General features: G+C 45.3%; 1 long non-coding RNA gene across 1 annotated transcript; it reads left to right on the top strand.

Moving 5' to 3' along the window:
- Window positions 1–10,891: 10,891 nt before the first annotated feature.
- Window positions 10,892–16,751, top strand: LOC144579991 (uncharacterized). Its single transcript, XR_013528799.1, has 3 exons — window positions 10,892–11,001; window positions 12,472–12,514; window positions 15,860–16,751. It is a non-coding gene; the product is annotated as an uncharacterized LOC144579991 (long non-coding RNA).
- The last annotated feature ends 9,807 nt before the right edge of the window (window positions 16,752–26,558 follow it).

Raw genomic sequence — 26,558 nt, 5'->3', positions numbered from 1 at the left:
AAAAAACAATAAATGAAAACTCACTTGCCAATTAAGCTTGCCATTGCAAAACATTAAAGTGGCTTTGCTTTAATTTGAGTTTGGGTGACACAAGCCAGTTTTGACTAGGACTGATCATGACAGGACAATAGAAAAAATGAAGTTTTAACAGAGAGAGAGATTTGGTGTTCAGATTTCCATTCAGAATTAACACATTTCTTTTCTTTTTTTTTTTTTTTGAGACGGAGTTTCGCTGTTGTTACCCAGGCTGGAGTGCAATGGCGCGATCTCAGCTCACCGCAACCTCTGCCTCCTGGGTTCAGGCAATTCTCCTGCCTCAGCTTCCTGAGTAGCTGAGATTACAGGCACGTGCCACTATGCCCAGCTAATTTTCTGTATTTTTAGTAGAGACAGGGTTTCACCATGTTGACCAGGATGGTCTCGATCTCTTGACCTCGTGATCCACCCACCTCGGCCTCCCAAAGTGCTGGGATTATAGGCGTGAGCCACCGCGCCTGGCCAACACATTTATTTTTGAAAACACTGCGGCGGAATATAGAAGTACAAAATATGCTGTCTTTGAGAAGTATATATTTTTATGACAATTCAATTAACAAACCATGCCTGAAGGTAAGATATATTACAGTTATTTTCAAAAATTAAAGTTCTAGACCCCCACTCTCAGGGTTGGTGAGACATTTAAATCAGTCAATTTGAGAGGCTTTAAACACACACACGCACAAACACACACACACACACACAGTGCCCAGTTAGGGCCACCATAGATACAGCACTCAGGTTGTGCACTGCACAACTGCCAAGAGAAATTATACCAAAGATTATGATACCAGTGGCCCCTTCTGGAATCATTGTAATGCCGTCACCCCATTCTGCTTAAGCTGTACAAGAGCTGTGGGGCTTGCCCAGGTGCGGTGGCTCATGCCTGTAATTCCGGCACTTTGGGAGGCCGAGGTGGGAGGATCACCTGAGGTCAGGAGTTGGAGACCAGCCTGGCCAACATGGTGAAACCCCCCTCTCTACTGAAAGTAAAAAAATTAACCAGGAGTGGTGGTGGGCGCCTGTAGTCCCAGCTACTCAGGAGGCTGAGGCAGGAGAATTGCTTGAACCTGGGAGGCGGAGGTTGCAGTGAGCTGAATCTGCGACACTGCACTCCAGCCTGGGCAAAGAGCAAGATTCGGTCTCAAAAAAAAAAAAAAATCCTGGGGCTTAAGCCAGGTAGGAAATGGAGGTAGCGTGGGTCTTTGGTTGGTGCGGTCCCTGATGCTGCTACTCCATACCCATGCTCCTTTGAAGATTGGCATGTCTGCGGTCGGTTCTGGGCGTGGCTCCAGTTTCTCTGAGCCCAGCGCAGCTGTGGGGGTTTTCCCTGACATTCTCAAGGTGACAGCACTCACAGCCTAGTCCTTTCGGGCACCCAGCCAACCATCTCTATCCCTGGTCCTGCCCCCTGGGGAGGAAGTTTAGAGTAGGCACAAGTTCTCAAGACCCATAGGGCAACCTTGCTCTCTTTCACTCTTGAAGCCAATGGCCACCATCTCCTTTCTGCGTCTAAGCAGGGGTTGAAAACCCCGATGCAGATAAGAACAGGCAGGTACACAAATGAATGCTGCAGGTGGTGTTAGACTTTAGGGAGTGGTGGGGACTGGGGTGAATGGAAAGCACGTGGCCTGTCTAATGGCACCAGCCGGACTTGGATCCTGCCAATTTGTGCCATGTGAAAATAGGGGCCCAGAAATGCGAAACCTTTGAGTTTTTCCAGAGAACCCAGTGATTGAGATTTTCATGGGAAATCTCTCACTTTTAGAAAACTGCAACTAATATTTTAAATTTATATAAAATAATTCTCAGGCCAAATTCAAGATGCCCTGAGCCATAGCAACTTTCATCTCAGAAAGCAAAAGAGGGAGTCCGCCCCATCAGGCAGCTTCCGTTTCTCCCCCAGAAACACACACACACACACACACACACACACACACACACACACACACACACGGCTGTTAACTCTCCTTGGGGCTAAGGGAAGTCAGACTTCCAGCACACAAAGGCCTGGCTACCTTCTCTCAGGGGAGAGAGATGGGAGGGGGTGGGGGAAATACTTTTCATTCTTTCTGGAGGAGCCAAGGAGAAACAACTCTTTTCTCAGCCAGTGCGGTTAATGGAGTACATTACAGTCTTGATAATTTGGATAGCTATTAGCTGGGGAGTCAGACATAAATAACTACGTGCAATAATTACATGGTGGCATTCAGACAGGCCCACAGCACAGGCCTGCCAGAGGAGGGGCACCGAGCGTGCAAGGCCCTGAGGTGGGAACGCTGGCTGCGGTGAGAGGCAGGGCACCGCGGATGCAGCTGCGCGAGAGGCTGGGGGCCACACTGAGCCCGGGGGTGGGGGGGTGCCTGCGGGTGAGGCCGAGACACCTTAGATTTTTACCCTTGCAGAATGAAGAGCCAGCCAATGCTTTCTATCAGGGGCGTGGCACGACCAAGGCTGCAGTTTTGAGAGTCATTTTGCAGATCAGTGCTTCTGTGAGGGGGAATCAGGAGGGAAAAGAAGGGGGCTGATGTGGGAAGACCGGTTCAGAGGCTGTGGAAACTGTCCAGGTATGAGCTAAGGGCTGATTGGGGTGTGGGTAGGGAGAGAGGAAGGGGCAGTCTTGGGCACTGTTATAAAAGAAGAATTGACAGGAAGTGAGGCACCAAGGAGGGGAAGCAATCAAGATAGCAATCTGGGCGGCTGAGCTGCACCTTCCTCTCCCAGATCTCTTGGGTGCAGGGGAGAAAGTGATGGTTTCAAAGGAACAGGTTTGTAAATTGCTGCCTTCACCATCACAAAAGCATAAAGAACGGACTCTTCCCCCTTTGAAACCAGCGCATCTTTTATCAGTTCTGAGGTCCAGTTACTTACCATTTGTTTGTTTGTTTTTGAGACAGGGTCGCACTCTGTCCCCCAGGCTAAAGTGCCGTGGGGTGATCATGGCTCCCTGCAGCCTTGACTTCCAAGGCTCAAGGGTACCTCCCACCCCTCAGCCTCCCAAGTAACTGGCACTACAGGCGCATGCACCACTACACCTGTTTTTATTTATTTATTTTTTACTTTTTTGGTAGAGATGATGTCTCGCCACCTTTTGGGCCTCTGAAAGTGCTGGGTTAATAGACGTGAGCCACCGTTCTCAACCCATCAGTTTCATTTTAATCTCTCTGACATCCGGGTACATCTAACAACCCATGGTATGTCAGAGTTGATTAGTGGGTGTTAGGTCCCTATGAAATTCATATATATGTGTATGTATATATGTGTGTGTGTATATATATATATATATATATATATATATATATATATATATATGTATGAATATATATATACACACACACATATATTTGAAATGAGAGGTCTTACTCTAGCCCAGGCTGGCATGCAGTGGTGCACTACAACCTTAAACTCCTGGGTTTAATTGATCCTTTCACCTCAGCCTCCCAAGTAGCTGGGACTACAAGCTCATGCCACCCTACCTAGCATTTTGTTTTGTTTTGTTTTTTCTTTTTTTAGGGGTGAAGTCTGGCCATGTTGCCCAGGAGGCTGGTCTCAAACTCCTGGCCTCTTGCCTTGGTCTCCCAAAGGGCTGGGATTACAGCATGAGCCACCACACACCTGCCAACGAAAGTCACTAGTTGCAGTCATAACCCCCAGTACTTTGTAATGGGGCAGTATCTGGAGACAGGGTCTTTTTTCCTTTTTTCAAGATGGAGTCTTGTTGCCTAGGCTGGAGTGCAATGGCACAATCTAGGCTCACTGCAACCTCCACCTCCCCAGTTGAAGCAGTTCCCCTGCCTCAACCTCCCAAGTAGCTGGGATTACAGGTACCCACAACCACTCCTGGCTAATTCACAACCACTCCCGGCTAATTTTTATACTTTTAGTAGAGATGGGGTTTCACCATGTTGGCCAGGCTGGTCTTGAACTCCTGACCTTGTGATCCGCCTGCCTCAGCCTCCTAAAGCGCTGGCCTTACCGGTGTGAGCCACCATGCCTGGCCTGAAAACAGGGTCTTTAAAGAGGTACTTAAGTTAAAATGGGGTCCTTAGAGTGGGCCCTAACCTGATGTGACTGATGTCCTTAGAAGAAGAGGTTAGGACACAGACACACAGAGGGAAGACCATGTGAAAGCACAGGGAGAAGGTGCCATCTACAAGCCAGGAGAAAGGCCTCTGAGGAAACAATCCTGCCGACACCTTGAATTCATACATCAGCCTCCAGGCCTGTGAAAAAGTAAATTCATTCATTCCTTCCTTCTTCCCTCCCTCCCTCCTCTCCTTCTCTCTCCCTCCCTCCCTCCCTCCCTCCCTCCCTTCCTTCCTCCCTCCCTTCCTTCCTTCTTCCTTCCTCTCTTCCTCCCTCCCTCCCTCCTTTCCTTCTCTCTCTCCTTCCTTCCTTCTTTCCTTCCTTCCTCCCCCTTCCCTCCTCTCCTTCTCTCTCTCTCTCTCTCTCTCTCTCTCTCTCTCTCTCTGTCACCCAGGCTGGAATGCAATGGCATGATCTCAGCTCACTGCAACCTCTGCCTCCAGGGTTCAAGCAATTCTCCTGCCTCAGCCTCCTGAGTAGCTGGGATTACAGGTGCCTGCCACCACACCCAGCTAATTTAAATTTCTGTACCTAGATGTTTCTGTTGGTGACATCATTGTTTGTGCTGTTATTAGAGCAGATGGTGACCTGGGAGCTGGCATTCAGAGAAATCCAGGGATGAGGTCCAGGAGGAATGGCCTGCTCTTAACAGTCTCAAGCAGTCAGAGTTAGGGTGGCTACAGGTTTCTGTTTGCCTGGAACAGTGCCTGAATACCCCTGTTGTCCCTGAGTAATTATTAACGGCACCTTGCTTTTTACTCTTAAAATATACCAGTCTGTAGTATTTTGTGATGAGAGTCTTAACACACTAATACCATTCTTTCTGAATGGTGTGTGACGTGGTAGTGCCTCTTAGAACTGATGAAGTCGAAGCATCTGAGAGCCTATGTACTTATTTTCCTTTTTGTGACTTATTATCCTTATTCATGTAAATATCATTCTGAATTATTTATTATAAAGTTTAGTTTAAAAAAGTAAACTTGATTAATAAAAAACATTCTGATTAAGGTAATTCTTTAAATTTTTTTTTCATTTTTGCCCAGTTTTCCCATAGAACGGATGATCAAGTTATTTCTATAATTTATCATTCGAAGTGGGATAATTTTAGGAGTGAGAAAGGAGGTTCTCTTAATAATTACTCAGGGACAACAGCGATATGCGGGCACTGTTCCAGGCAAACAGAAACCTCTAGCCGCCCTAACTCTGACGCGCTTGAGAATGTTAAGAGAAGAACAGGTCCTCTTAGGCCTCATCCCTGGATTTCTCTGAGTGCCAGTTCCTAAGCCACCATCTGCTCTAATACCAGCACAAACAATGATGTCACCAACAGAAAAAGAGAGACCAGGAGTTTTTGGGAGACACAGAAAGCCCTAGATTCGGAGTGATGTTATTTTAAATACCGCACCAGAAGAACCTTCTTGGTGGCTTGATTGGATGAATTCCCTGAAGGCTCTGATGTCTCAAACACATCTTTCACAATTGATCTGCCACAATGTAGGAAATTCCCATGGGCTTTCTCTTTTGAGTTAAAGCACCAGACATTCTTATGAAAATGTGAAAGCAGGCTGAGTGCACCAGTAATCCCAGCACCTTGGGAGGCCGAGGCTGGCGAATCACCAGGTCAAGAGATCAAGACTATCTTGGCCAATGTGGTGAAACCCTGTCTCTACTAAAAATACAAAAATTAGCTGGGTATAGTGTGGCACACGCCTGTAGTCCCAGCTACTCAGGAGGCTGAGGCAGGAGAATCGCTTGAACCCGAGAGGTGGCGGTTGCAGTGAGCCGAGATAGCGCCATTGCACTCCAGCCCGGCGACAGAGTGAGACTCTGTCAAGAAAATAAGAAAAGAAAAGAAAGAAAGAAATGAAGAAAGAAAGAAAGAGAAAGAAAGAAACAGAGAGAGAAAGAAAGGGAGGGAGGGAAGGAAGAAAGGGAAGGAAGGAAAAGAAAGAAAATATGAAAGCAAAAACTTACCCACGTAAAGTGACAATACCTGTAAACCTTGACTTACAAGGGCTGATCAGGGAAACCTATCTATTGAGCACTAACCACGCGTTTTCTGTATAACAAACCCAGTAGGGTAAATACTACTAGTGCATTTTTTCAGATGACGAAACAGAGACTCAGAGAGATTAAGTGACTTGTTCAAGGCCATACACCTATTGAATAGGGCAGCTAGGATTCTCATACAGGTTCTTGGACCCTGAAACTATTTCTGCTCTGCCATTTGAAGTCTTTCCCCCCCCCCTTCCATTCTTTCCTTTTTTATTCTTTCCTTTCACCCTTAACTATTTTTTTATGTTTACCCAGCTTGCAGATATTTTATATATTTGTTGTATTTAGAACTTACAATAAACAAGGAAGGATTGAGAAGGAAGGTGAAGATGAAGGGTCACATTTTCTGGTTTGCCTAACCCTGGCCCTGTATTTCTCTCTGCTGTCACATTCTACCAGAATTAGATGTTCTTCATCTAATATTCTAAGTGATACGTGTACAAAATATAATGTTAACTGAGAATCCCAGGACCTAGTTCCGATACTGTTCTTTGGTACTGAATTGAAGAAGACAAGCAAACACTCCCCACATTTTCCTTTCCTTTCAGAGGCAATTATCTTACACTTCACGGTTTAAATGTCATTTGGGTTACAAGAGGCCCAGAAAGAGACATTGAGAGCAGTAATCAATCACTTTCATACAGCTTCAGCTTATTAAACTGGACAGAATTACTTTTTTTTTCTTATGCTCTGGTGAAGCAAGTTTTTATTCTATTTAAGCAAAACATCAGTCTAACACGTTTTCACTTTCAGAGTTACAGCTGCTGATAATAAAATGCTAGAGTGGAAGTCAGAATAGGTATCTGTGAATGCACAACAAAGGTTTTTCTACAGCAAGGCAAATCTGCTGTCATTCCCACGTGTGAACTCAGGAGCAAAATTGCCACATGCTCCCATGCTTCTTTTATCATATGCATTATATAGTTCTGCACTTTCTTTTCTTTTCTTATTTTTTGAGACAGAGTCTCGCTCTATCGCCCAGGTTGGATTGTAGTGGAGCAATCTTGGCTCACTGTAATCTCCACCTCCCAGGTTCAAGCGATTCTCCTGCCTCAGCCTCCCAAGTAGCAGAATTATAGGCACCTGCTACCATGCCTGGCTAATTTTGTATTTTTAGTAGAGACAGGGCTTCATCATATTGGTTAGGCTGGTCTCAAACTCCTGACCTTGTGATTCATCCTCCTCAGCCTCCCAAAGTACTAGGATTATAGGTGTGAACCACTGCGCCCAGCCTAGTTCTGCACTTTCTAACTTACTCAAGTATTTTCTAACTTACCCTTCAACTTATGTCACCTGAAGAAATCTGTATTTACTATTCTCTCTTACTTACTGAGCTTTGTTTTTAAAGAAAATACTTATTGGAAATGCAGTTACATTTTGTTCATTCTTCAGTGACTCTAATGAAAAAGACAAGGTTGGCCAGGTGTGGTGATGCATACCTGTAGCTGATGCATACCTTCAGCAACTCGGGAGGCTGAAGTGAGAGGCTCACTTGAGCCCAGGAGTTCAAGGCTGCAGTGAGCCATGATTACACCACTGCACTCCAGCCTAGGTGACAGAGCGAGACCCTGTCTCAAAAGACAAGGTCAAGCTTTCAAATGAACACAATATAATTATTCTCATTGTTATATATAAAACATTACATCCGGGGCTGGGCATGGTGGCTCATGCCGGTAATCCCAGCACTTAGGGAGGCGGAGTTGGCGAATCATCTGAAGTAGGGAGTTTGACAGCAGCCTGGCTAACACAGTAAAAACCTGTCTCTATTAAAAAATACAAAAGTTAGCTGGGCGTGGTGGTGCACGCCTGTAATCCCAGCTACTCTGGAGGCTGAGGCAGGAGAATCAGTTGAACCCGGGAGGCAGAGGTTGCATGAGCCAAGATCAAACCAGTGCACTCCAGTCTGGGTGACAAAGTGAGACTCCATCTCAAAAAAGAAATAATCACATATATAAAACATATATATATTATATACATATAACAAATATATAAATACATAAAATAGGCCGGGCACAGTGGCTCACATCTGCAGTCCCAGCACTTTGAGACTGAGGTGGGTGGATCACAAGGTCAGCAGTTTGAAACCAGCCTGGCCAACATGGTGAAATCCCATCTCTACTAGAAATACAAAAAAAATTAGCTGGACATGGTGGTGTGCACCTGTAGTCCCAGCTACTCAGGAAGCTGAGGCAGGAGAATCGCTTGAACCCGGGAGGTGGAAGTTGCAGTGAGCCGAGATTGTGCCATTGCACTCCAGCCCAGGTGACAAGGCAAGACTCCATCTCAAAAAACAAACAACAACAACAAAACATAAAATAACTACAAACAAAGAGAATTAGCTCAGCTTTGGATGTCTTTTCCTCCTGGAATTTAGTTAGAGGTCACAGCTCAATTATTCGATGGCAGCCTTGGAAACATTGGCAGTTTCATATCTACTTTCACGCCCCTGACATTGCAACATAAAACTGATGGTGTGATGGCACTTTGTAAATGCTCAACAATGCCATTGGGAGGGAGGGAAGGAAGAAAGGGAGGAAGGAAGGGGAGGGGAGAAGGGAAGGCAGGAGAGCGGGGAAGCAGGGTAAAGTTTTCTGGAGGAATCTAATTTACATTTGTAATGGCTAATGAAACCTGGAGAAGTAAAACCTAATCGGATTTGGTGAAAAGTCCAGGCAACTTTAGTCACCCAGGGCTGGATGCCCAGCCCCCGTGGTGCTGCTGTCCTTCTCCTCCTTCCCCTAACTTCTTCCATTGCTCATTAGCGCCTTTACCAGATGGTAGAGTGAGAAGTGACGCTCAGTGATTTACTTCTTGGTGTTTCTGCAGCTCTCCAATCTCCCGGTGAGGGAGAAGTCTGACATTAATGGCTAGAATTAGTTATTTGGATTATCTCAGGTTTCCACATAGACTTTTTTTTCTTTTTAATTAGCTAGGTGGGCTATTGAGAGTTGGGGTATTATGAAGAAAGTTCCCCTATTTTAAATGACTTGGGGGAAGTCAGGCTTGGTTAAGATAAGAAAAGGCTGGTGCTGGGCAGGTGGCTCTCGCCTATAATTCCAGTGCTTTGGAAGGCCTCCCCAGTAGCTGGGACTACAGGTGCACGCCGCCACGCCTGGCGTTTTTTTTTTTTTGTATTTTAGTAGAGTTCCCAGGCTGGTCTTGAACTCCTGAGCTCAGGTAATCCACCCAACTCAGCCTCCCAAAGTGCTAGGATTACAGGCATGAGCCACCACGCCCAGTTCAGTTTCCCGTTTTTGTTAAAAGATGAGCTTACTGTGTAACTGATACTTTGTTAAGGTATGGGTGTGGGTGCATGCTTTTTACTTTTATAGAATAAGAGGAATAACGTGGCTAAAGACGAAGCAAATCAAACTTTTCTTCTCTCTTCCCTCCAATTTGTTGATACTAGAAACTTGAAAAAGAAAGGATTAGGAACCTGGGTAAAGGGGAAAAGGCAGATTTTCCCATTCACCTTCTTTCGGCTTCAGTTATTCCCTTATGCACTTGCATCTAAACACTGGTCCAAGCTTGGCGAGTCAGTCGTCCTTTTCTGGTCCTCCTCAAGCTGATTTATAGTTGGTCTTTGGAATTAAGTCCTTGGCATCAGCCCACCCTGCCTTTATCCTAAGCCCCAGGTTTAGATTGGCACTGCTGAGTGGTGGGCTCTCGGCATTTAGGGAAGGATGCACTTGACTTCTTTTTTTGTGTGTGAGATGGAGTCTCACTCTGTCATCCAGGCAGGAGTGCAGTGGTGCATTCTCAGCTCACTGCAACCTCTGCCTCCTGGGTTCAAATGATTCTCCTGCCTCAGCCTCCCGAGTAGCTGGGATTACAGGCACACGCCACCACGCCCAGCTAATTTTTGTATTTTTAGTAGAGACAGGGTTTTACCTTGTTGGTTAGGATGGTCTTGATCTCCTGACCTCATGATCTGCCTGCCTCAGCCTCCCAAAGTGCTGGGATTACAGGCATGAGCTACCGCGCCAGCCTGCACTTGACTTTTAAGAAGACAAGTGTTTCCTGTTTGGGATGATGGGAGGGAAGTAGTTGACGTGGGTGATGGGGGTGGGGGGAAGGGAACTCTGAAAGTTCCAGCCTGTGCTCCCAGGCAAGGCCACCCAAGGTTCCCCTTGTCCACAGGCGGTGGATAGGAATCTCATACCATAACTTGGATAGAAAATAAACACAACTTAATTTTTTAAACAAAATTTTTAAACAACTCATCAATTTCTAAGTTTCAAATCTTCCTAGGTGATAGGACCTTACTCTAAGTCATTTCTCCTTGTCCTCAGGGGGCTTATGTATTGTCAAGGTATTGGGGGCTCAGGGAGTCCTTGGTCATAATCCTACCCAGGTCATCAGAGACACCAAATTGTCGCGCTGGGTCCTGTGTTGAAGTGGAGGCCCGCTTCTGCTGTTTCTGTGCTTTCCCATGGAGTGGAAATCTGGGAGACACTGAGACTGCTCTTCCTGGATGCACCATAGAGCTATATCCTCTGTGGGATCTCACTGCCTGTGTGGGGCTGCAGGGGAAGCAGGACACTGGTGCCCTCAGCTCCTAAATTTCCCAAACCTCTTTAGAGCTTTGTGCCTACCTGGGGTTCTGCTAGGAAGCAAAGCCCATGGTTTCTTTCCTCCCACTCACCCTTTCCTCCCATCTGTCTAGCCCTAGAGATACTCTCCCTGCAAACATCAATCCTTCAGCAAACATTTTGTCAGCTCCAGAGGTTTCAGCTGCAGAGATGCCTTTGTTTCTGCTCTGCCCAGGCACATCCCTCCCCAGCGGCAATGAGCTGGCAGAAGCCTAACAAGTCTGCCTTGGAGGTGAGGAGTGGGTTGAGGGGAAAAGGGAAAAACCAGGGTGGGGGCAGGAGGCTGCTAACTCAGAAACAGTAATTCACTCCGATAGTGGTGAAATTGGCCTGTTTGATTCCTCCATGTGTCTATCTTTGTATCTATCCTTCGTGTTTCCCTGACACTTGGATATTGACTCATCTACTCCCAAAATAACCGATTTTTGGGTAGATGAGTCAGTAAATTCCTGGACACAAAATAACCCTGAAGCCCGGAGTGCTCATTACTGTACCCTACGGTCTTAGGGAACGGGAGGGGAGGAGGGGAGGTCTCTTAGCTCTGGGGAACTGCCAGCCCAACCGCCACTCTTCAAGGGCAGGTGGAAAGGTATTTCCACTGGAGCCTGGAGGGTGCCCGGGGCTGACAGCGGCTCTTGGAGTCGAGGGTAGGGCCTTGGATGGTGACGAACCACCGGCCTGTGTTTAATAAGCGCTCCCACCAATTTTTTAGGATCTTGGTGACAGGTTTATTACACCGAGGATAGGAAATTTCAGTGGACACGAGCTCTCCCGAGGAAAGGTCTCACAGTTGTCCACTGAAAACCAAGTGAGTGAATGAATTAAAATGTGCCTTAAAGAATTCCATTCTTTAAGCTTCTGACAGCAGCAGCGGCAGCACACAGGGCAAGCATTGAGTGGTATTCATTAGGTATTGTGTGAAACAGAATCTTCAAAGTTCTGTACATTTACTTACATATAAACTACAGTAAGAGCAAATAAAAATGTAAAAACTGAATGAATAAATATAACTCAAATAACAAGCGTCTGCTTTTGCCTGGGAAGACAGCCAAGTGATATGCATTTTGGATTAATTTTTTAAAAGGAAAACAAATTAATTGCTTAGCAAATATAGTTTGCTAGACAAAATCTCTCAAAACATGGGACAAAAATGATTAAAAATGGTAATTAGTGTTTCACTCAGTCTGTTTATTGTTTAAAAGTTGGCTACTTTAGCACAAGAGGCAAATATTTGTCTTTATGTTGGCCTTAAAAGTGTTGATATATTTGAATAAAGATTAGACTGACAATCAGTGTTAACATCCAAGGTTTGCTTGAAGCTGGAATTAACTGAAGTCACTAAACTGTGGTGCAGAATCCAAAGCCTAATTCTTGGCAAAATTATTGAAAGAGGTAGGGTGTTACAGTATTGGTAGGCGTTTCTGGTGTTGGAGTTCTATGCTGGGGGCCCCTGAGAAACTTCTCAGCCTCTGGGTTAGCAGAGGGGGTGGCACTCAGTTACCCCCGCTGTTTGATTTTACCTAAATGTGTTTTTGAAACATTTAAGGAGAGCAAATTTCCAGATTGAAACTGCTTTCCTGGAGTCCCTTGAAATGCCACTTGAAAGTTTGTTCTTGATCTGCAGCCCAATAAAGACAAGAGAAGCAAGTCTGGCTGGCGTATCTGTGTACAAAGGTGGTGGTGGTTTTTCTTTTCCTCCTAGGACCCAGAAGGGGAGCTTGGTCACCAGTGAAAGAAAAACAGAGGTGAGTCATAGAGCACTTGCATTTTACAGCTGGAAGGGTCCTTAGCCTCCACGTGATCCAATTCCTTCTGTGTACAGATCTGGGAACAGGGTGAATAAGAGTGCTGAGTCCCGTCACTCCTGAGCAGGTTTAGAATCCAAGTCTCCCATCCGAAATCCCATGCTCATTCTACTCCATCATGGTTTCCCAAACGCATTTTCCAGAATACTACTTCTGTATGGCATTAACGGATGTCTCCCATCCCCTCAAGGGATTCTGTGTTCAAATGCTTGTTACAACAAATGTAAATAAACTGCTATTTCGTCTTCCAGGAATTCTCAGAATCCTCTATTTTTGTTTTTGAGACAGCGTCACACTCTGTTACCCAGATAGGAGTGTAGTGGCATGATCAGAGCTCACTGCAGCCTCACTCCCAGGCTCAAGCAGTCCTCCCACCTCAGCGTCCTGAGTAGCTGGCACTACAGGTGCTCACCACCAAGCTCAGCTAATTTAAACCTTTTTTTTTTTTTTATTTGTAGAGGCAAGGTCTCTTTATATTGCCTAGGCTAGTCTGGAACTCCTGGGCTCAGGGATCCTTCTGTCTTGGTCTCCCAAAGTGTTGGGATTACAGGCTTGAGCCACTGCGCCCAGCCTTGGAAATTTACTATAATGAATTATACATTAAAAATCTGTAAGAGGGGCCCAACGCCGTGACTCACGCCTGCAATCCCAGCACTTTGGGAGGCTGAGCCGGGCGGATCAGGAGGTCAGGAGATGGAGACCATCCTGGCCACCATGCTGAAACGCCGTCTCTACTAAAACACACACACACACACACACACACACACACACACACACACACACACACACACACACACACACATTTCGCCTGGCGTGGTGGCGGCGGGCGCCTGTAGTCCCAGCTACCCGGCAGGCTGAGGCAGGGGAATCCCTGGAACCCAGGAGGCAGAGGTTGCAGTGAACCGAGATCCCTGCGACAGAGCGAGACTCCGTCTTAAATAAAAATAAAAAAATAATAAAAAAAAGAAGATTGAGACCATCCTGGCCAACATGGTGACACCACGGCGGCGTGCGCTTGTGATCCCAGCTACTCGGGAGGCTGAGGCAGGGGAATCGCTTGAACCCGGGAGGCGGAGGTTGCGGTGAACTGGGATCGCGCCACTGTTTTCGTGATTTTACACATACCTAGAATGCAATTTTCCTCCAAATAGTTTATGGAAATGCTAAGAAATTGTTCATATGTTAAAAATGAATTTGTTTCCAATGTTGAGGAGTCCATTCTATCAGTTCCAAGGATACAATTTCCTCTTGTATTGAGGAAATACAAGAGTTCCTTGCAAAGTATGGTGGGAAAGGGGGCCCTTGTACCCACATTTAAGTAATCGTTCACTTTGCCCTCTTTACCTGTTGCTTGATATTTTCAATAAAACCTACTTACAAGTTGGGGGCTGGAAAAGCTGGACTATGTATAAGTTAGGGCTCCGGTAAGGAGGGCACAAAATTTAAGGAAGCACTCACTCTCTGAGCTATACGAATGCTAACCCTGAATATACGTGACTCCAACAGTGAGTGCCTCCTTAAATGACGCACCCGAGGCTCCTGGCTTAAGTGTTCCGTAGGAAGGGGCACTGGGTGTGGTCCCCAGGGAAATGAGTTCATTTGGGACTAAGTAATCCAGGACGTGTTGAATCAATCAGACTTCAGTGAATAAAGAAAAATCTGGCATTAGGTCAATTCTGTGAGACACGCAGGACTAGAGGTTGCCGAGAAAACAGGCTGGTCTGGGACAGAATACCATCTATTAAGAAGGTGACTGCCGGGCACAGTGGCTCATGCCGATAATCCCAGCACTTTGGAAGTTTGAGGCGAGAGAATCGCTTGAGTCTAGGAGTTTGAGACCAGCCTGGACAACGTGGCGAAACCTCACCTCTACCAAAAAAATACAAAATATTAGCCAGGTATGGTCCCAGCAATTCAGGAAGCTGAGGTGGGAGGATCACTTGAGATCAGGAAGTCAAGGCTGCAGTGAGCCGTGATTGTGCCACTGTACTCCAGCCTGGGTGACAGAGTGAGACACTGTCTCAAAACCCCTTCCCACCCAAAAAAAATACCCAAAAAAGAAAAACTAAACTGAAAAAAAAAGTGACAATGTTTTGAAAGGTGCTGGTTTTACTTTGTGGCTTGGAGGACCCACTATCAGAAAGGGGATGTGAATAAATACCTGAGTCATCAAGGAAGGGGTTGGGTGAACGGGAAGAATGGCTGTGAGGTGGGGAGAGAGGGTGGACAATACCAGGCTTCCTGAGGCAGAAAAGCCCACTCTCACAGAAGGGACACAGTGTCTCTTTTTTTATGAAGCAATATGGGGAGTCTCTGCTACTCCTTAGATCCTTAGATGGTTCAGAAGTAGGCACTGTGTGTAGATTTTATTAGATATCCTCAAAGGTTTATTTTTATAAACTAGAATTTAGCATTTTGCATTTGTAAAGCAATTAATAGTGTATATGTTAGTTAATATCCCAGTTTTGGTTCAAGAGCAATATTTTGTTACTTAAAAATTAATAGCAATCTCACAAAGGGCTTATAAAAAGAGATATATTACTGCAATAGGCAATTCCATATAATGCTAAGTTTTTATTTGCCATTACTTTAATTACTTAGATATTATTTTATATGTTTTCATTATTTTAAAGTGCCTTGGGAGTATGAAAGATGTCTTACAGATAATGTATTCCATTTTAGCCAGAACAGCCTAATCATAAGTAGCTGTAGATTAATGCATTTATCACATAAAATTTCTTTTTAATGTTCTGTAAGCAAGTAAAATTGATGTCTCAGAGAAGACTGATACCTCCCAGGCCATAGAGCTCTTCCTCAATGAATATTTCTTCATTAGATTATGAATATTTCTGAAAAAAGTGAAAGAATAAAGCTAACAATAAGTAAAAAGAGCCACACAGCAGCATAACAAACATTAGTAAGAGCTAGTGCTTAGAAAACAGTTCCCATCCTCTGGACATGAAATATCTATTTTAAGCTAAATTGGGTCTTCGAATTCCACATGCACAAATTCTTCTCCATTTCCTCATGGATGGGTGGATGGGACTGTTTGTTCTGCAGAGGTGGCAATGTTTCAGGGAGGGTTTAAATGTCCACAGAGCCATGTGGTTTTCCTTCAGCAGGCAAACTCTGGAGATAAATGTGACTCATGGTCATGATCCCTCGATGAGGGTTTTTAAAAATAACCTAAAGCCTCTATTTTTAGAGAACCTGCCAAGCTGCAGTGCTGCGGGCTCCCTTTTTTTTTTAAATACAGAAAGTAATTAACAATCTCTTATCCCTCAGGAGAATGGCTATCACTGAAATCCCTGATATGGAAACAAAAATGCACTGTCTTAACCAGAGGTCATCGCTGGTGAACAAAGAGGGCTACCCTCATCCCATTGCCGGCTCTGGAAGAAGACAGCTAAATCCAAGGATCAAATCAATCAGAGAAAAGCAAATGGTTTTAAACTTCTAAGAGGTGTGATAAATAAGTGGGGGCTGAAGCAAAACTGTTTAAAAGCAGCTGCATCCTTTATTTTTAAACAAGAGTTTCCCTGATGACTTGAGCTCATTTGTTATTCAATTTTACTTCCCAGTCAATGCTAAAGGTCTGAAAGCTTTTGGCAGATTTCAGTGGAATAATTTAAGTGCTCTAATAGAAAGACCAGAAGGGCAAATTATACAGATTTATTCTGAGTCAACCAAAAATTTCACAAAATTAGAGAACCTGTGGTTTGAGAAGGGAGAATGCATATCAGTGGGCGTGTATACTAGTGTGGAATGCCATCCCAGTGGACAAAGACCTTTAGTCCAGATGACAAACACTCAGGTGTGTGGCTTCACCCAGACCCTAATTTCACAGTTGCGTACAAATTGAATCACAGATCATGACTGTGGTGGATCTGTCTCTGTGCATTTTCCAGGTTTCAGTAAAGTTCATTACAAATTACAGAGGTTATCCATTTGAAAGTGTTCCTTGATTGACACTTTCTTTGAAGATCATCATAAGCAAAGTTACCATTTGTTGCACACACATAAATGTTCACATGCTGTTTAATGAATGGGAATCCGGTTAATATTTGTTTTTCTTTTTTAGAGATAGGGTCTTGCTCTGATATTTAGGCTGGAGGGCAGTGGCATGATCACATCTCTCTGCAGCCTTGAGCTCTTGAGCTCAAAAGATCCTCCCACCTCAGCCTCCTGAGTAGCTGGGATTGTAGGCACACACCACCACTCCCAGCTAATTTTTTTTTTAAATTGTAGAGACAAGGATCTCGCTATGTTGCCCAGGCTGGTCTGAAACTCCTGGCCTCAAGCAGTCCTCCTGCCTTGGCCTCCCAAAGTGCTGGGATCGCAGGGATGAACCATCACACCTGGTCTGCTTTTTCTTAACATTACAGCCTACCAATTTATTTCCTCATCATCGTTTTCCATTGCTTCTCCATGCCGTTGCTCTTCTTAAATTTTGTTGTTCAGTTGGAATACATTATTTCAAAATCCTTTCAAACAAGGCTGGTGAATGGTATATTTTCTGAACTCTTGGTTTTCTGAAATGCTTGTATTTGTTCCCAGGTGACTAATATTTGCACTTGAGGTTTATATTCACAACCTTTTCCCATCAGAATGTTAAAGGTCTAGCTTCGATATCTTCCATCAACTACTGATGAGAAGTGTGAGGTCAGTGTGCCATTCTCCTTCTCCTTGTTGTGCATGATCTGCTTTTCTCTCAGGAAGATTTAGGACTTTCTCTTTGTCCTTGGTGTTCTGAAATTTTCCTACAACGTCACCACTATTCATGCAGCATTTTTCATTTGTCCTGCTTGGTCTTGTTGGAGACTTTAATTGACTCATATATTTTACTAACTTTAGACATGTTTCTTCAGTTACCATTTAAAGTACTTTGTCTCTCAATCTCTCTCTCTCTTTTTTTTTTTGAGACAGGGTCTCACTCTGTCACCCAAGCTGGTGTGCTCACTACAACTTCTGCCTCCTGGGTTCAAGTGATTCTCATGCCTCAGCCTCCTGAGTAGCTGGAATTACAGACCTGCACCACCACACCTGGCTAATTTTTGTATTTTTAGTAGAGACAGCATTTTGCCATGTTGGCCAGGCTGGTCTTGAACTTCTGACATCAAGTGATCCTTCCGCCTTGGCCTCCCGAAGTGCTGGGATTACAGGTGTGACCCATCACGCCTGGACCAAAGTATTTTCTCTTATCTATCCTTTTTGTTCTCTCATCCTGGAAATGTTATTAGCTGGATATGGAAATTTACAAAATTATTTTCCATGTTCCTAACTTTTCTTTCATACTTTTTATCTCTTTCCAGGGAGTTCTTTAGGCCAATCTTCTAGCTCACTAATTTGTTCTCTCATTTTATTTAATCTATCTACTTTAAAAAAAAAGTTTATGATCAAAGACTTAATTTTCAAGATCTTGATTGAGCAGATGTAATATTTGCTTCTCTGTCCATGAAGATATAGATGAAACTTATTCTAGAGTCATTTTCCAATTTTTCAATTAACTCTACTTTCTCAGAGCTTGTTCTTTCATTTGTTTAATTTGATGTCTCCTTTCATGGGGTTAGTTTCACGGTGGTTCCTGTTGTGAGCTTGAAGCAGGAGCTGGCAGGGCTCCATCCACCTGCCCCCAAATCCCTTTCCCACTTTAGTCTAAACAGGCTCCCCGAATGCTTGTACTCCAACAGCCAGCATCTGTGTCTTTGTGGAGGCCCGGGCCTCAGCCTGCTGGATGGGCACTATGCCAGTGTACAGCAAGAGCCAGAGGGCCTGGACGCTTATGTCCCTGGGGACAGTTTATATACTGATGGGTACAGGAGATGTGGCTTCTCCAGGCCCCTCACTGCTCAATGGGGGCACCTCTGTGGTGTGACCTGTACTTATCTCCAGAGCTCCTTGTATGATGCCAGGTTATCCTTTGAGGGGTCTGTTTGCCATCACACCTTGGATGGCCTCTTCCCTTCCTGGTCCCACTTCCCAATAACCCTACCCAATTCTTTTTTTTTTTTTTCTTTAGATGGAGTCTCACTCTGTCACCCAGGCTGGATTGCAGTGGCACGATCTTGGCTGACTGCAACATCCCCCTTCTGGGTTCAAGCGATTCTCCTGCCTCAGCCTCCTGAGGAGGCGGGATTACAGGAGTGTGCCACCATGCTTGGCTCATTTTTGTATTTTTAGTAGAGATGAGGTTTCACATGTTGGTCAGGCTGGTCTTGAAGTCCTGACCTCAGGTGATCTGCCCACCTCGGCCTCCCAAAGTGCTGGGATTACAGGTGTGAGCCACTGCACCCAGCTCCCCATCCATTCTTATTGTGAATATTTTCTAATAAGTCAGCTTCCTACAAGTCATCTGAGAAGCTATTTATAAGAACCCAGCCTAAGGCTGTGTTCATCTCTGTGAGTACTGGATTTGTTTACCATGGCCTGGATCCACTGGCTGGGGGAAGGGGCTGGGTGGGATGTGTGAACACACAAATATAAATGGGTCTATAACAGGAGAGTATGTACCTTTTAAGTGCCTTCTAGGAATTGGAGGGGGAGGCTTAAGCATATGCTCAGCCTGCCTTCTCTGTCTAATCTCCATAAACATCTATTTGTTTTTGTTCTTTTAATCACAAGCCAGAGCTGCAAAAGCGGAGTGATGTAAAATGTTCATTCCTGCCTAGCAAATTTCTCTCCTTTGGGGAACAAAGACAAATTTAGCTGCAAATCAATCTTGAGCTGCAAAACTTGAACTTACCCCATTATTGGGCTCTTACTGTGTGCCAGGCACTGCATATACAACAATAAGCAAAAGAGACCAGGATAGCCTACCCTACACCCACAGAGCATAATGGTTCCTCTTTGTGTCTACTCATATTCCACCCCTCACCCCCGGCCCCTGCCATCTCTCTGTCTCTCTACCACTATCTCTTTTCCTACCTATTTTGGAAAATGATTTGGCAACTTGTATCGCAAGCTCTAAGATGAAGTGTTCCCTTTGACACAGAAGTCTCCCATTTCAGGAAGTCTATCCTAAGGAAGCTGTACAAAAGAAGAGGAAAAACATATGCAAAGATGCCTGTGCTCATATGCATCAATTTGTGCAAAAACCTAAAAGTACAATAGGAAAAAAATTAACTCCTGATGTCAGGCCCACTGGATGGACAATAATGAAGAAATGGGAAATTATAATGGTTGAGAATCCAATGGTTATCACAGAAAATGCTTACAATTTTAAGTGAAAAGAGCTAACTACTGTATATACCATTAATTATGATAAGTGATACAAAATCCATTTGTATACCATCCCAGATTAAAGGGAATACACTCTGACTAAACAAAGAAGTGGTGTTAAGGTAGTAAGATTGTAGGTGATTTTCTCTCTTCTGTTTTCAAATGCTATTTGTTTTCCTATCTAGATTTTAAGTTTGGCTATACACATTACTGCATGATTCTGAGGGTTAAGAACCGGGAATGCTGTTCTTCTAGTATCTGAATCATACGACTACCTCCTTCACGACATTCAGGTCCAGGTCAAATACCACCTTTGCTGAGCAGCTACTAATTACCTCTGACCCAGCTCTAACCCTCCTCACAACATTCTGGTTTCCTTTTCTTCAAGGCTAAAGAATTCTATCTAGAATTTTATCTTTTTTTTTTTGTCTTTGAGACAAGGTTTTGCTCTTGTCACCCAGGCTGGAGGGCAGTGGCCCAATCTCAGCTCACTGCAATCTCCACCTCCTGGGCTCAAGTGATTCTCCTGCCTCAGCCTCCCAAGTAGCTGGGATTACAGGCATCTGCCACTATGCCCCACTAATTTTTGTATTTTTAGTAGAGACAGGGTTTCACCATGTTGGCCAGGCTGGTCTCGAATTCCTGACCTCAAGTGATTGACCTGCCTCACTCAGCCTCCCCAAGTGCTGGGATTACAGGTGTGAGCCACTGTGCCCAGCCATTCTGGCCTCAAATTTTAAGCTCCAGTCATACTGACTGCTTGAGGTTTCCCTCATATGCCATGCTGTGCGCATAGACACATCTTCTCCCCTCTCACCCAGCAGTGCCTCTCCCCAATATGCTCTTTCCATCTCACTTCATTCAACCAACTCTTACTCAAGGTTCAGCTCAGTTGCCATTTTCTCCTCCCTCAATTGCCCAACCGAAGCCATGGCCACCCTGACTCCCCAGACACCTGGTGCCTTGACCTCCATCACCCTACTTTACAAAGGATTTTGTGTGGTGTCTCAGTCTGAATGGGAGCCTTTGAAAACAAGGGGGCAGTTTATTCATCCTTATAATGACCTGCTTCCTGGTCAGTCCTTGGCATGTAGTAGGTGCTCAATAAATATCTGTTGAACTGAAATGAATTCTACTACTGGGGAGGGGGGTCTAATATGAACGAGGCACAGTGCGGGATAGTATGGCATATGAGCAAGAGTAACTAAGGATGAAGCAGATCATAAGAGGTTATGATTAGCACGTGCCAGCTTCCTCTAGAGCAGAGATTAGCGATCTTTGGCTAATATTTAAATATTAAGATATTTTGCATAGAACCCCACACATCTGGCATATTGTAAAAATTGGATAGTTCTGGCAACAGAGGAATGATTGATTGGAACTAACTGGAAGTCCTTGTCTAATTACATGGATATGCAATTGTCAGTTTTCCACAGGCCTCACCACTCCCCATACTTTGCTTATCTGAGATCTGCTGTTAATGTGTTAAGAAAAGTTATGAACATTTGGAAATAAGGCAACAGCATATTTTTCAATGTTATATTCAAGCTAGTCTATTAGGCCCTGGTAGGGATTATTTAATTCTGTAGGATCGCACCTTCCAATCCTGTAGCTGCTAGCTGGCTACCTATAGCTATCTATATTTCTTTATTATTATTATGTTTTGAGACAAATATCACTCTGTCATCCAGGCTGGAGTACAGTGGCACAATCATGGCTCACTGTAGCCTTGACCTCCCCAGGCTCAAGAGATCCTCCCACCTCAGCCTCCTGAGTAGTTGGGACTACGGGTGCATATCATCACACCCTGCTGATTTAAACATTTTTTTGGAGAGATGGAGTCTCACTGTGTTGCCCAGGCCAGTCTCCAACTCTTGGACCCAAGTGACCCTCCACTTTGGCCACTCAAAGTGCTAGGATTACAGATGAGAGCCACCACGCCTGGCGCTATTTATATTTAAATCTAAATTAATTAAAATCAAATAAAGTTTAAAATTCAGTTTCTCAGTCATATTAACTACATTTCAAGAGTTCCTTAGCCACAGATGAGCACCTGAAATGTGACTAATATACTGGACAGTGCAGATGTAGAACATGCCATTATTGCAGAAAGTTCTACTGAGGAATGTTGATCTAGAAGATGTACCTTGTTTGATTTACTATTGGTTAGGGCCCAGAATCTGTGAAGTCACATGTTAAATTATAGATTTTTACCCAAATAGATTTCTGTCTGTGGGAAAAGTTAACCCTAAAGGTTACTGTTTAATTGCCCCATGAGACAATAACCATTCAATTTGTGGAAAGTTATTTCAGCAGGCCTTTGCTGACTGGCCAGATAAACCCCTGTTCCTCAAGTTTCCCCTTGAATTAACTTTACCATCCTGCTGATTTCCTCATTAATGAGTGTAGTGGGTTAAATGGTGGTTCACCAAAATCATATCTACGTCCAAATCCTTGAAATGTCACCTTATTTGGAAAAAGGATCTTTGTAGATACAATTAAATTAAGGATCTTGAGATAAGATAATCCTGGATTACCCATGTGGGCCTTAATCCAATGATAAGTGTCCTTATAAGAGATGTGGCCATGTGCCAAGGAGGCCAGAGAATGCTGGCAGCCACCAGAAGCTGGAAGAAGCAGGGAAAGTTTCTCCCTTAGAACCTTTGAAGGAAGTGAGGCCTGCTGACATCTTGATCTTGGACTTCTGGTCTCCAGGACTGTAAGAGAATAAGCTTCTGCTGTTTTGACCCACCTGCTGTGGAATGATTTGTTGCGGCAGCCCTAGGAAGCTATAGGATTGGTTAGGTGTTTGGTATGTGTTCATCTTATGAGTCATGTTTTTCACTTGGAAAAAATTTACTTTGCTGGGCGTGGTGGCTCACACCTGTAATCCCAGCAATTTGGGAGGCTGAGGTGGGTGGATCACCTGAGGTCAGGAGTTTGAGACCAGCCTGGCCAACATGGCGAAACCCCCTCTCTACTAAAAATACAAAATTAACTGGGCATAGTGGTACACACCTGTAGTCCCAGCTACCCAGGAGGCTGAGGCAGGAGAATTCCTTGAACCTGGGAGTTGGAGGTTGCAGTGAGCTGAGATTGTGCCACTGCAATCCAGCCTGGGTGAAAGAGAAAGACTCCATCTCAAAAAAAGACAAAAAAAAATGGTTACTTTGAGATTTGCATTTATGTTCAAGTTCATGCTATTCCTTTCTCTCATATTCTTAGACTCATTTTTATCCTCCCAACCCTGACAGTGTTTAAGATTGGGACTCAGTTCTTGACCTCATGGCCCAGCCTGGTCGGCAGAAACAGCCCGGAGACATGGCGTGATAGAGCAATGACATGCAGGTGAGTAGATCCCTGTGCACAGATCCCCGAACCAGCCCGCCTGGGGTCACATCCTGGCTCTGCCAGAGGATGTGTCACCCTGGGGAAGTTATTTTTCCTGTCTGTTTTTTGGTTGGCTCTTCTGTAAAAGTGGATAATAGTGGCTAGGCACAGTGGCTTACACCTGTAATCCCAACACTTCGGGAGGCTGAGGCAGGAAGATAGCTTGAGGCCAGTAGTTACAGACCAGCCTGGGCAACATGGTGAGACCCTGTCTCTACGAGAAACTAAAAAAAAAAAAAATTAGCAGGTGTGGTGACATGTGCCTGTAGTCCCAGACACTTGGGAGGCTGAGATGGGAGGATCGCTTGAGCCCAGGAGTTCAAGGCTGCAGTGAACCATGATCACGCCATTGTACTCCAGCCTAGAGGACAGAGTGAGAACCTGTCTCTTAAAACAAAAAAAAGATAATAGTCACTACCTCATAGAACTTTTCATCACTATTTCTACACACAGAGATATGCTCCAAGTATTGAAAAAAATCCACTGATGCCACACACAGCGAATCGGCATTAAAAAAAATCAAAATTATCCCGTAAAAGTACAGACGGTTGCATTGCATGTTTATGTATTAGGAATGTTATGGAAGCCAATGGAGTCAGCAGCCAAGACGCTTGTTAGGGACCACCCTTGGATCGCCAGCCGTGGAGGGGGCAAAGGGTAGCAGGAGTGGGCAGAGTGAGAAGCAAGCTGGGACGTGGCCCAGTGGCAGCTGTGCTACGCTCACAGGGAGTTGTAAATGGCCTTTCAGCATCATCCTCGGCTGAGCTGATAGGACCAGGCTTTTTTTCTCCTGCTGTCCTTGAAACCTGGTTAAAGTGAATGTCTGCGGCAGAAGCAATCTCTGAAAAGGCTGTTGGCTGAGGCTGGCCACCACAGGCCTCCTCGCAGCAGCTGGGTACCAGGTCCTTCGTGGATAGGGATCCAGGCAGCATTTCACTTGCTCCCCAGGCTCTGTAATCCTCCTCTAGGGTGCCTTCATGTTTCAATGTCCAGGGAACCTTGAAAAGTGAAAGATTGGCTGGGTGTGGTGGCTCATGCCTGCAATCCCAACACTTTGGGAGTCTGAGGCCAGCAAATCACTCGAGGTCAGGAGTTTGAGACCAGCCCAGCCAACATGTTGAAACCCCATCTCTACTAAACATATGAAAAAATTCAGACATGGCGGTGAATGCCTGTAGTCCCAGCTACTCGGGAGGCTGAGGCAGGAGAATCACTTGAACCCAGGAGGCAGAGGTTGCAGTGAGCCAAGATTACCACTGCACTCCAGCCTGGGCGACAGAGCTGGACTCCATCTCAACAAAACAAAAAAGAAAAGTGAGATTCTGTCCCAGCATGGACTGACTGTGGCATCCTCCTCTCCCTCCCTGGCTGCAGGTGACAAGTCAGTGTTATCTTCTGCCCACTCCTCCCCTCCTGCTGACAGCCTCCCCCACCCCTCCCTCTTCTGTTTCAAGGTTGCCCTTGGTGCAGACTGGTCTAGAAATGGAGGGAAGCTGGGGGAGGGAGAGGCCAGATAGGAGCTGAGAATCCCCTTCCCCTGGATTGCCTGAGCTGTCATGCACTTCATGTTCTTCAGGTCTGTATCCCCACACCGCCCTGGGTCAGCCACACCCCCTCCTGCAGGAGGAGATCTGTGGGCAAAGGGGCAGCCCTGAGGCTGCCTTTCAAATAACACAAGGAGTTACTTTTTAAGAGCTTAAATTCCAAAGGGATTATTCCTGTCAGGGGAAAGGAATAAAAGGAATCCACTTCTGTAAACATGAAACAAAGATCAGAATAAGGATTTAAGAGTAATGCTCAGCTAAGCCACAGGAAAAGGCAAGGAAGCCCATGCGCTGGGCTGGGGTCTTGTTTCTGCTCTGAAGGAGAGAGAAATGGGTGAGTGAGTGGGCTACACGGCGGAGTCAGCTGGCTGGAGGGGAGAGATTTTGAGATCGTACCATCTCAAGCTCCCTGGCTGGCCTCGTTGGGAGAAGCAGAAAGCTGTGAAAGGGATGTCTGCATTTCCCCTTGTGCCAGCTCGCCCATGTTGTCCCCTACGTGCAAAAGGATGGGGACAAAGTCACAGTGCTGGAGTGACGCTGGGGTTGCCCATGTCAGTTGCGATTGTTGTCTCTCCTTTTGCAGGCAGTAAGATGGACTGATTCTAATCTCTCTGTCTCTCTGTCTCTCTCTCTCTCTCTCTCTTTTTGAGACAAGGTCTTACTCTGTCTCCCAGGCTGGAGTGCAGTGGTGCAGTCTTGACTCACTGCAACCTCCGCCTCCCACACTCAGATGATCCTCTCATCTTAGCCTCTCAAGTAGCTGGAATTACAGGCACGCACTACTACACCCGGCTAATTTTTGTATTTTGAGTAGAAACAGGGTTTTGCCATGTTGCCCAGCCTGGTCTCAAACTCCTGGGCTCAAGCTGTCCTCCTGTCTCGTCCTCCCAAAATGCTGGGATTACAGGTGGGAGCCACCATGCACAGCCTGGTTCTAATCCTGATCTGCCAACTAGTAGCTTGTGTGACCCCAGAAGAGTCTCTGACCTACACTGACCCTGAGCCTTGCTTTATTTTTTAATAGTACAATGGGGATGATACCTAGTATATCAGTAATGACCTTGAGTGCAAGTACAGAAACCGAGTCTGCCTACATTAAACAAAAAGGGAGGCAGGGCGTGGTGGCTCACGCCTGTAATCCCAGCACTGTGGGAGGCTGAGGTAGGTGGATCATGAGGTCAGGAGTTCAAGACCAGCCAGACCAACATGGTGAAACCCCGTCTCTTCTAAAAATATAGAAATTAGCCGGGCATGGTGGCGCACACCTGTAATCCCAGCTACTCAGAGGCTGAGGCAGGATAGGATAATTGCTTGAACCCAGGAGTCAGAGGTTGCAGTGAGCCAAGATCATGACATTGCACTACAGGCTGGGGTGACAGAGTGAGACTCTGTCTCAAAAAAAAAAGCGGGGGGAAATTATTGGAACTGAGGAAAGTCTGTGGGGTGGAAAACTGGCAGGAAGCTAGGATGCTCCGAAGACCAGGCAGTAGTCATGGCAGAGGCCACACAGTGGGAAGAATCTTCTCTGTGCCCCACAGTTCCCCCTGCATTGGGTCCTTATGTAACTCACTCAGCTTCCAGAGTTCCTGAAATCAGCACCAGAATGGCCAGGCCAAGGTCACCCCCATCAAGAAGAAGGAGGATCTGATTTATTGCATTTTATGTCTCACCAAAACCACACAAAGACAGATCCAGCTGCTAAGACAGATCTGATACTGAACAGAAGAAGGAAAACCCCCACAAAGGGCCGTCACACACCTATCCTCTGGTGGTTTTGAGGCATGGTCTGGGAAGTGCTTCATACAGTGTCTGGCAAGAGTGAAGTTTCGATA

Source organism: Callithrix jacchus, chromosome 17 (genome assembly GCF_049354715.1).
Source record: "Callithrix jacchus isolate 240 chromosome 17, calJac240_pri, whole genome shotgun sequence".
NCBI lineage: Eukaryota > Metazoa > Chordata > Mammalia > Primates > Cebidae > Callithrix > Callithrix jacchus.
This window is presented reverse-complemented; position numbering and strand designations above follow the sequence as displayed.